The following is a 12,354-nucleotide window of genomic DNA, read 5'->3' on the forward strand; positions in this document are numbered from 1 at the left end:
TGATGATCAATTTAATCTATGTGTCAGGTGGTCCAGTATTTTCGTGATGAGAGCAGGCAACTGACAAATAGGCAGGCACTATCTATTATATAATAATAAGATTCATATTAATAATAATAATAATAATTCATATGATCATATCATAATAACAGACATGGAAATTAGACTTAGACTAATTTTAAATATGTCCCTCCCTACAGTATTATATTATTATTTATCTCTCTCTCTTTTCAGGAAGCAAAGCAGTGTGGAAGAGTTTTTCCCCAAACGAGAATGAGATGGTTAAATAAAATACTGAAATTGAGAAGTTTTTGTTTATTTATTTGTTTTGGGTAAATTTATTGTTATATAATAAAAAAAATAAATAGAAAATAATCGCTAGATTAATCGACTAATCGAAAAAATAATCGTTAGTCGAATCGATAAGAAAATAATCGTTTGGGACAGCCCTAATATATATATGTATTGATTGATTGGTACCAACATTTCCACATTTTGAGATACATATATATATATAGACTGTATAACATTTATGGTCTAACTTGTCATTAAAAAAAAAAGAAAAAAGAAAAAAAGAAAGAAAGATGGGAAACAATAATGACAAGAGCTTAAAAAAAAGATGGGAAACAATAATGACAAGAGCTTGGAAAGGGCTGACATGGAAGCCCCCAACATTAATTTCATGAGAAAAAACTATGGGGAAGGAAGTGTTGAACAGGTGCCAATCTGGGTGACATATTTTGGGGTCCCAAATGTTGGGAGTTTTAGTCTGAACCAGTTGGCAATACTCAAGGCTAAAATGATCGAGTATGGGGAAAAAGTAAAAAAACAAAACAAGAAAGGTGAATTGAAAAAGTTCCAGCCAGACTGGATTTCATTTATGAAATGGGAACAGGAGGCTAGAACCAGGCATGACAAATCTCATGTGAAAACAGATAACGCAGCTCGTGTCTCCCAATGTGTCTCAAAGGTTCTTGATCTGGAGTTGGACGGTTGCCCACCCCGAGCAGCAGCGCAGCCACCACCGGCTGTCCAGGTTGTACAAGAAGCGGCTGGAGCAGCGCCAATGCCACCAGTGCCACCCTTCTACATGCTCCCTATTGCACCTTTTGGAGCAGTGTCAATGCCACCAGCGCCACCCTCGTATGTCCTCCCCAGCACAGCAGCACCAGCAGGCAGCTCAGGATTGGCTTCACCGGCACAGGCAGCTTCACTGTATCCAACAGATGAACTCCATGCAGCGGAAGAGAAAATGGACACTTGGATGAGCCCAGCGCGTCACCCAGGACAACGCGATCTGGAATGGAATATGCACTCAAACCCAGCGTCAACCTAAGCCGAGATGGCCGCCGTGGGGGACGATGTCGAACCCCCAGCATGTCTCGTGCTTCAAGCCAGGGCCGCAGTGCCCCAGGTGATACAGCACCTGGAGCACAATCCGGTAAAGAGCAACACCCCACCGAAGACAGTGTGTTCCTGCCTGCCGCCTCTGCATTTGGGCATACAACAGCACCAATGATAGAGGTGGCGGGAAACGATGGAGTGATGTTAGTCCACCGCCCGTGGGCACTAGAGGACATGCAGAAGGCCGCAAGCCTCCTCCCTGACCCAGCAGTTGTGGGAGGAATAAAGTTCAATGTGGAATTAAATGCCTTCTGTCAAGAGCATCGCCCAACGTCAGTTGAACTGAAACGCTTGCTGAGGATAAACATGCAAGTGAGCAAGTGGCAGAGAGTGGGGGAGGGGCTGCCACGCCTGCCAGCAGAAGACCTGAGACTGAAGAGAGAAGAATATGACCATGCTGACAATGCTGCATACAGAGAGATGGTTAAAGGCATCTGTGACCGCATGCTGATTGCTTTCCAACTTCACATCAACATGAAGACAGTGACAGACACTAAGCAGAAGGAAGATGAGGATGTGCATGACTTTCGCTTCCGTCTCACAGAGGTCTTCAACAATTGCAGCGGCATGGAGGTGGCAGATGAAGCAGCCTGGGGAAGCGCAGTTGTGGGAACGTATGAAGCCCATTTGCGGAATGTTTTTCTCATGAACATGAGACCAGAAATCGCTGAGAGCGTGAAGAAACATTGCATCGGGTGGAGGGGAGCAATACTTGAGGACATTGAGAAACACGCAGCTCATGCTGAGAGCGTGCAAAAGAACATTGAGAAGAAGACCAAGAACAAGTGAGAAACTGCGATGCATGAGGGTATGATGACACTGCTTTATAACACCAACCAGAAGACAGGCCGGGGGGGAGCGAGAGGACGAGGGTGGCCACGACGAAGAGGACAGTTTCGTCGCGGAGGGAGCAATGGCAGAGGTCGACAGCCAGGAGGGCAATATCAGCCTTTGGCAAAGGACCAATGTGCTCGGTGTGGCCGCTATGGGCATTGGAAAAACGAGTGTCCCGATGCCCTGAATGGACAGTCCGATGCCCTGAATGGACAGTCCGATGCCCTGAATGGACAGTCCGATGCCCTGAATGGACAGTTCGAGACACCAAAGGGACAATTCCAACCTGGACAGTACCGACAGCAACAAGGGGGATTCATGGTAAACGAATCCAACTGACTAGAGAGGGGTGTGGCGCTGTGCCAAGACCAGACAAGAGCCTTCACTACAGGAGACGAGCAGGAAAGTGTAAACACACACACATGCGTACATGCTACAGCTGTTCAAAATACAATAGATAGGCTTGAAAAAGCACTGCAGCCACCAACTGACTCATACATTATGTATAAAGGCAGCGCCCACAAGGCGTTGCCACAGTTGCGGCTCCTGGTGGACGGTGAAATTATACAGTTTTTGGTGGATTCAGGGGCATCCGAGAGTGTAATTTGTCATAAAGCTCTGTCTAAAAAACCAGCTCTGAGTGGGCGATGGGTGAAATCAATTACTGCTTCAGGTAATATTGTGGATGAAAATTACACTGTGCCACTGCAGTGTGTCGATGAGAGTCAAGGGAAGATAAAACACTCTTTCCTGTACTTTCTTTCCAGCTGCCCCATAAATTTGTTGGGAAGAGATCTGATAATTCGTTTGGGCATCTGTTTAATTTCCACACCTGAAGGCATACAGTTAAAAAGATTGACAGAGCTGGATTTAAATGCAAATTACACAATGGTGAAACAGGACCCTATGATTCCATTGTTCATCTACCAGTGGAAAATTGATAATTCCACCTCAGCCGGCAAAGTGAATACTGATTTACTCAGTAAGGCCGAAGCCAGGTGTCAACCAGGAGCCCAGCTGGCGAAAACTGACAACTTCCACTGCATTGCACATGTACACACAGGTCCAGATGAAACATTTGAACTGCAATGGGGCAAAAACAGTGATGAGAAGGAGGAACTCACACTGAAAACAATGTTTTGGACAGCTAGTCGATGTGCGATTTCGGTTTCGTTAACGGAACCTAAGCCGCACACCGACCAAAGGGAACAGTCACACAATGATAAATGTCTTTATGATGTAAAAGATTCCTTTCCCCACGTGGCCCTAGCCAAAGCGGCTGAGGACAAATGGCGTGATCTGGGCCCGTGGGTGAAGGAATGCGAGGACATCATCTCTTGGGAGCGAACAAGCGAGGAGGATGTTATGGTTGCTATCAGGCCTGATAACACCAATGTTTTAAACAAACCTTTGGTGCAGTGGTGCACGCTGATAAGGCTGTATCATTAGCAACCACAGGCGCAGGAGAAGTCATTTCAATGACAAAGGGCAAGAGTATGGTCAAATGTGACATATCAACAATTCCTGAACTTTCTGAGGTACCTGACGGTTTGTGGGCAAGAGGAAAATGTGATGTGGGACTGATCAAAAGTGTGGAACCAGTGGTGATCACCCCAAAATCCTACTACCGACCATTGTTTTGCACATGTATACTTGTTTTACGGGTGTAAAGCACTTTGATGCCTATGTTTTGCTGTTTTATATATTCTGTTTTTATGTTTTTGTGTTTTATGTTTCGGGGACAACGGATCGAAACTAGCCTTGCGCTAAATCCGGCGATTTTTACACTTTTATTATGTTCCAGATGTTTTTATCTGTTCCATGGTTATTGTGTTCATCAATTTTGCATTGTCCCGTCTAAATAAATAAATCAAATCAAATCAAATCAAAAGCAAAACAATATCCGCTTAAGGAGGAAGCTATTGATGGTATTACACCGGTTTTCAACGCTCTGTTGAAGGCGGGGGTAATCATACCCTGTGAAGCGTCTCCTGTGCAGACCCCAATATTTCCAGTCAAAAAGATCCGGGACAAGGGCGCCCCAGACGAGTGGCGTTTTGTGCAGGACTTAAAGGCTGTAAATGATGCAGTTCAACAACGCGCACCGAATGTACCAAATCCATATACTATTCTGTCTCGCATTCCTCCTACGTGTAAATATTTCAGCGTGATCGATCTGAGTAATGCGTTTTTCAGTGTGCCGATTCACCCAGACAGTCAGTTTTGGTTTGCATTTTCGTTCAAGGGGAAAACCTACACGTGGACGCGTTTGTGTCAAGGTTATGCGGAATCGCCTACCATCTACAACCAGGCCCTCCAAAATGACTTGGAGGACCTGGAATTGACACAGGGCAGCGCCCTTCTCCAATATGTCGATGATATAATGATCGCAGCGCCCATGGAGGATCAATGCAAGACAGATACGTTGAAACTGATGCGACACCTCTACGACGGAGGTCATAAAGCGAGCGCTTCCAAACTGCAGTACTGCCAGGCAGAGGTTGTGTTTCTAGGTCATGATCACTCAAAATGGCAAATCTTTATCGCCAAAGAGAAAAGAAGCGATACAGGGTATACCAAAACCATTAACTCATTCACCGCCAAAGACGTCTTTGACGTGTTATCAGAAATAGCCATCCACGCCAAAGACGTGTTTGACGTGTTTTTGTTTTTATGAGTGCAGCGCATAGTTGAAACACTTACCCAGCCTGTGACATAGTTTCAGGTCCCTAACCTCAAAGTCAAGCCGACAGCACGTTATCAAACACATACCGCAGCTGTTGTTTGAAATTAGGAAGAAGGTGGAAAGGAGGAGAAACGCGCTTCCTTGTTGCAGAGGAGAAACGCCATTGAAATGCCCCCTCGCCACGCTGCAGAGCTGATCGACTTGCTGCAGAGCAGCGGACATCGAAACCGCGGTAGTCAAACCCATGACCAACATGATCGATCCTGGTCCCTGGACCCCGTTCCTATGTGCCAGCCCGAAAGAGACGAGACGGAGTCACAACTGTGTGGAGGAGGAGAACAGCTGCAGCCTCGCCACAGAAATGGCTTTCACACAAGCAGCAGAGCAGCACAGCCACTTTCCTGGCGAGGAAGACTGGACTGCCTAGTCAAACCCGTGACGAACATGATCGATCCGGTTCCAGCAGCGCCTGGTCCCAAAGCCAAGCCGGACCCGTTCCTGTGTCGTGTCCATGGACTGTATATAGTCGTGTCGCAGCATTCGTCCCAGCCCGAACGAGAGGAGGAAAACGAGCAGAGGAGGCAAAACGCTGATGGGGAAGGAGGGGGAAGGAGGTGGGGGGAAGGAGGTGCGATCTAGCAGCAGCTGTGGACAGAACTCTCTCTCTCTGTGTGTGTGTGTGTGTGTGTGTGTGTGTGTGTGTGTGTGTGTGTGTGTGTGTGTGTGTGTGTCTGTGTCTGTGTCTGTGTCTGTGTCTGTGTCTGTGTCTGTCTGTCTGTCTGTCTGTCTGCACACTAACTCACACTGAGCAAACTGTATTGTTGAATGTAAAAAAAGCACTTCATATATATATATATATATATATTTTTTTTTTGTCATTTGTGTCATAATGAATAATATTTACATGTCTGATGTCAATACAGTTCAAAATAAAAGAATTGAGAGCGAGTTCTGCCTGAGATTGTGTGCTGTACATAAATGCCATTTTCTGCAATTTCTTTTCTCAGAGAGACCTTTTGGGTGAAAACAGGGTGTATATAAATGGCTATAAGTAGAGTACAGAACATGCTAAAAGCTCACTTTTTTTTTCCTGGTGAACCCAGAGACGTACATCTTCATTTTGAGGTATTGCAAATCACTTTGGTGCTAATAGATAATTTACTGTGGGTCTTGAAAGATGACCAACAATTATGAAAATCTTTGGCCTGTGCTAAATATTGGCAGTCCTAAACTGGCCATGAATGAGTTAACAGTAAAACAGGTGAAATCCTTTCTGGGTATGACATCGTACTGTAGGACTTTTATTATTGATTACTCGTATTTAGAAGCTCCGTTAACTCATTCACCGCCAATGACGTCTTTGACGTGTTATCAGCAATGGCCTTCCCCGCCAAGGACGTGTTTGACGTGTTTTTGTTTTTATTGGTGCAGCGCCTGCAGCAAACACTTGCCCAGCCTGTGACACAGACACAGGTCCCTGCCTTCAAAGGGTAGCCGACAGCACGCGATCAAACACATACCGCAGCTGTTGTTTTGAAATTGAGCAAGAGGAAAAGCAGAGAACGGGTAACGCTTCCTTGTGCAGACAGGAGAAACGCCATTGAAACGCCCTCGGCGCGCTGCACGAGCTGGAGTCGCCTTCCTCTGTGCCAGCCAGGAGAAAACGGGAGAAAGTAATCAAGAGATGTGTTTGATCATCGGAGGAATGAGGAAATGATCGATCAGTTTGCGAGGGCGGTGAGGACGTGTTGAATAGCCGAGGGGAAAACGGGAACGATCAAATAGCAGAGTTGATATGACAGGGAGACATGGACGAGGACTGGTGTACCAGAACAAATCAAAAATAAACACAGGAACAGCTAGGCAGCAGCGGGCAGAAGGCACTCACAGCAGCCCGCTGTCCTTCTCAAGAGCTCTTCAGTTGGTTCATGAAATCGCTGGGCTGCGTGCCCTCCAGTGTTGCTCCTGGCCAATCCCAGCGCCACAGGGCGTGGTTATTGCTTATCCTATGTTGGGTTAGAAATCTAAAAGGGGGATCGTGTGTGTGTGTGTGTGTGTGTGTGTGTGTGTGTGTGTGTGTGTCTGTCTGTCTGTCTGTCTGTCTGTCTGTCTGTCTGTCTGTCTGTCGGTGTGTCTGTCTGTCTGTCTGTCTGTCTGTCTGTCTGCACACTCACACCGAGTAAACTGTATTGTTGAATGTAAAAAAAAAGCACTTCATGTGTGTATATATATATATATATATATATATATTTTTTTTGTCATTTGTGTCCTAACGAATAATATTTACATGTCTGATGTCAATACAGTTCAAAATAAAAGAATTGAGAGTGAGTTATGCCTGAGATTGTGCCCTTTTACAAAAATGCTTTTTTCTCCCTTTTCTCTTCCCAGACAGGCTTTTTTGGTGAACATGGGGTGTATAAAAAGGGTTATAAGTAGAGTACAGAACATGCTAAAAGCTAACTTTCTTTTTGGGGGTGAAAGTAGAGACTTAGATCTTCATTTCGAGGTATTGGACATCACTGTAGTCCTAGTACAGAATTTACTGTGGGTCTTGAAAGATGACCAAACATTATGGAAATACTTGGCCTGTGCCAAAAATGCCAGTCAGATATTGGCAGTGAATGAGTTAAGTGCCATCACACACGGACAAGGACTGACTGCAGGTAGCAAAGTGACATGGACACCTGAGGCAGAGGCCTCATTTGAAAAGTTAAAAATGGCTTTGCAAAGCACCCCCACACTTGGACTACCTGACCCGACTCAACCTTTCACTCAGACGGTAGACACCAAAGGGGACTTTATGACCTCTGTTTTGCTCCAAGAGCATGGTGCCCGCCTGCGACCAGTGGCATATTTTTCCACAAAACTTGACCCGGTGGCAGCTGGTCTACCAACATGTCTTCACGCCGTGGCCGCTGCTGAGAAAGCCGTTCATGCGTCACGTGATTATGTGGGCTATTGTCTCACTTTACTAGTGCCACATGCGGTCTCAATGCTGCTGCTCGAGCAGAAGACTAGTCATTTGTCAGCCAGTCGATGGTTGCGATATAACCATTGCCTCTTGGACATGCCAAACATTACAGTTAAAAGGTGCACAGTGCTTAACCCAGCCACGCTGCTCCCTACGGCAGAGGACGGGGAGCCACATCAGTGGCGTGCCTGACCAAGTTGGTGCCCTAGGCAAGATTTTTGCTGGTGCCCCCCCCCCCCTCTCCCCTCCCCCAAAGAAAATATAATAAAAATCATATCGCAGCTAATTCCACCACTGCAGTGCAGGCTCAGAATCGGCCTTCAGTGGCGCTGGAAGTACTTTTAGGTAGGGGGTGCTGTAAGGAAGGGACTCTCGGTGCTGCCCGCGAGGGCAGCGGCGAAGAAAATTTGAAGTTTTTTGGACTTTCATCCCTATTCTGAAGAATATCTAATTTTAAATTAACATTAGGATTATACTGTTGTGATGTCATTATTCAGTATCTTCTCCTTTTCTCACTCACTTTCATGTAAGCACCTGCTCTCCCTTTAGTCGTTTTACACTACAACAGACAGCAACACAGGCATAAACACTGAACTTATTATTATTATTATTATGGAAAACCAGATTATGATGAAAATCAAACACTTTTGAAGAGAGAGCGTATGAAATAAGATTAGAGCTGGGAAGCACAAACTTTTTTTTTAATGCATCTTGTTGGTGGTATAAACACAAGACAGCTAAATCCAACAATTTCGAAAATCCCATTTCTTGCCACCAGGGGGTGCTGCAGCACCCTCAGCACCCACCTTCCAGCTCCCTTCCCCCACTCTGGGAAAAAGCTCCGAGCAGGTAGAAGGGGGCGTGGCCGCGCATTGGGTGGGGTCGCATGGATTAGGGACCATGGTGAAAGTGCTGCAGCCCAGGCAGCCAGAAAGCCAGAATTAGAAAAATGATTTCACTATTATTTAAAGACTTAAGACATTGTTCTGCTTATTTTTTGTCTACTATTGTAAAATAATAGTAGGCCTATTATCATGAAAAAGTATTTGTAATTTTTTTTTTTTTTTTTACACTCTCTGGCGCCCCTAACGGCTCAAGCGCCCCTAGCATTTGCCTAGTTCGCCTAATGGACGGCACGCCACTGAGCCACATGACTGTGTGCCGACAGTTACAGCAGTGTGTTCACCTAGGCCAGATCTACAGGAAGTGCCCCTTATTAATCCGGACCTAGAGCTGTTTGTTGACGGCTCTGCCTCCCGTAATAAGGTCACAGGTATTAATGAAGTGGGTTTCGCAGTGGTATCACAACACAACGTTTTGTATGCTTCCTCGGTGCCAGCTAACAGCTCCGCCCAGGCCGCCGAACTCGCGGCTCTGATCAAAGCTTGTGAGTTGGCAGAGGGCCGCTCCGTTACAATCCATACAGATAGTAGGTATGGCTGGGGCGTGGTGCATGACTTTGGCACTTTGTGGAAGCAGAGAGGATTTTTGACATCCACTGGTAAACCGTGCATGCAGCACAAATTAATCACCATGTTGCTTGATGCCATTTTGCTCCCGAAAAACATTGCTGGGTGTAAATGTGACGTGCACACCAAAAATACTGACCCAGTGTCCAGGGGCAATGCACTAGCTGATGCAGCAGCAAATAATGCTGTCAAATTGCCACAGCATTTCTCTTTGCTGAGTGAAAAGGGCACTATCCCACACACATGCACGCCACCGCCCCTCTCTGAGCTGCAGGCTAGAGCTTCGCCAGAGGAGGTGTCAGCATGGCGTAAACATGGAACGAAGGGATGGAGTGTGGGAGGGCCCTAATGGTAAACCATGTCTCCCAAAATGGCTGTTCCCACACTATGCAAAATTGACACACGGGCTAACACATGTGTCAAAGGGAGGAATGCAGGCCGCCGTGGGACAGCATTGGTTTACGAAAGGATTCACTATTTACTCTCAAATATTTTGTGAGAAATGTGTGATCTGTGCCCAACACAATGTGGGCAGAGCTGTTTTGGGAACAGCGCAGGCAGCTCACCCAGCACCAGACCAGCCATTCGATCACGTGATGATGGACTTTGTCCAACTTTCTCCATCAGATAAGAAACTGCATTGTCTGGTAATGGTGGATATGTTTTCAAAATGGTTGGAAGTTTTTCCATCACGAAAAAATTATGCTCAGGCAGTGGCAAAGGCACTGATCACTGAAATCATTCCAAGGTGGGGTGTACCCAGAATGATTAGCAGTGATAATGGAGCACATTTTGTCAACCAAGTAATCAGCCAGATAGGAGATTACTATGGTATTGATTTGAAAACCCACTGTGCTTAACATCCGCAGAGTGGAGGAGCAGTTGAACGTGAGAACGCAACACTGAAAGTGAAACTGGTCAAATGCTGTGCCGAAACAGGCCTCCCATGGACAAAGGTCTTGCCAATAGTACTATTTCAAATAAGGACAGGAGTTAGGGCCAGGTGTGGCCTGAGCCCGTTTGAAATTCTCTATGGCAGACCTGCCAATACTGGCGTAAGTCCAGCCAAAGGGATCTCGTTATCAACGGATCTCTTCGATCATGATATGTTGAAGTACTGTGTGAACTTAACCAAAACTCTTCACCAGGTACACAGGCAGGTGAAAGAAGCCCTACCCAAACCTGCAACGGGACCACTACATAACCTGGTCCCAGGGGACTGGGTATTCATCCGAGACTGCAAGAGGAAATCGTGGAAGACAGCGCGCTGGGCTGGCCCATATCAAATACTACTCACCACCAGTGTTGGGAACGTTACTTTAAAAAAGTAATTAGTTATAGTTACTCACTACTTGTTCCAAAAAGTAACTGAGTTAGTAACTGAATTACTCTATAATAAAAGTAACTAGTTACCAGGGAAAGTAACTATTTGCGTTATCTCCACCTTGAAAATGCCAAATTTTCATGGATTGCTGCAAACCTGAGGGTACCCTCACAGGCCCCTCGGGCCGACCAAAACGGGCAGAGGCCGGGCTTGTTTTTTATTTATTTTTAATTAATAGGTCCGGGGTCGGGCCGTTTCAATAATTCAATTAAATAATGTTGTATTAGCGTACTCGCTTGATTTTACACAGCGGAGCACAGTCAGACAAAGAGGAGGAGTGCACAGACACTCCCCCAGCCACACACAGACCCTCACGTGACGTTAGTAGCTGTAGACAGCTCCCCAAGAGAGATAGAGAGAGAAACCGTTTGTGCCGTGTCCGTCCATGTACAGCGAGCGGACAGCTCCCGAACACAGAGAGAGAGAGAGAGAGAGAGAGTCAAATAGAGAGACAGACAGAGAGAGGCTGCGCAGGACGGCCGCGCGGCGACGCAGCACGCCGAACAGAGAGGGAGAGAGATGTGTCATTATATCGTAATATTGGCTTCGGGCCTCGCAACGGGCTGGATCGGGCACGGGTCTGCATGTCACGGGCCGGGGAGGGCTCGGGCCGAAATTTCAGGCCCGCGCAGCTCTCTACTCCGGACTCGCCATTTCTGCTGCTTCCTCGAATCTGTTTAGTGTGTCTGTGTGTGTGTGTGTGTGTGTGTGTGTGTGTGTGTGTGTGTGTGTGTGTGTCGCCCGTGTCCTGACTCCTGGCTCGTGTGTAACACTGGCTCCGATTGGCTACCATGAAACACATGACTCTGCCTTAGCCAATCATAATCGTTTATCTCGTTATGTTAACCCACCCGGTCTCCTCACTTGACAACACTAGTGTAGGCTACGGGTAGTTTACTCAATCATTTCATAGTAACGCACCGCATTTAGCGTTCAGTAACGATAACGGCGTTGTAATGACGAAAACAGTAATTAGTTAGATTACCCCGTTACTGAAAAAATAACGGCGTTACCTAACGCCGTTCTTTTAAACAGCGTTATTCCAAACACTGCTCACCACACACACAGCCATCAAGGTGGGAGAGAGAGGAACGTGGGTACACGCCCAGCACTGCAAGAGAGGACCGCCGCTAGACCTGCCTGCTGAAGGTCAGTAGGCCTGCCCATCACGAGTGGGGCCCTGCAGCCTCTGAGTGGAAGCAGAGAGGTTTTCCGCCTCCTCTGGGGCAGCCTCTGGGAGCAGCCGGCCTCTGGGATCGCTATTTCACCTTCCAGGAGGAGGTTTGAGGTTTGTGCCGCCTGCTCTACTCCACAGACATTAAGCTTGAAGACCAATAGTATACACACCAATACCTTGAAGATTGGATCAAAGCACGGATCAATTGCGTATAAAAAAATTGTAAAGAGAAGAAAATGTACAGGGACACGGGAGGGAGGAAAGGGCGTTTTCTATCGTGCAGGGGAACTATTTGTATATTTGCTGCAATTGCCATTATCATCACTGTGCCGTTTATATGGTGGGAATCTGAGATTGTGAAAGAGGGAAGAAAGCACAATGCAAGAAACAGGACAGATAGATTAGACCTGCATGCCACTGACACAC

The sequence above is a fragment of the Poromitra crassiceps genome (assembly GCF_964638095.1).
Source record: "Poromitra crassiceps genome assembly, chromosome: 27".
Taxonomy (NCBI): Eukaryota; Metazoa; Chordata; class Actinopteri; order Beryciformes; family Melamphaidae; genus Poromitra; species Poromitra crassiceps.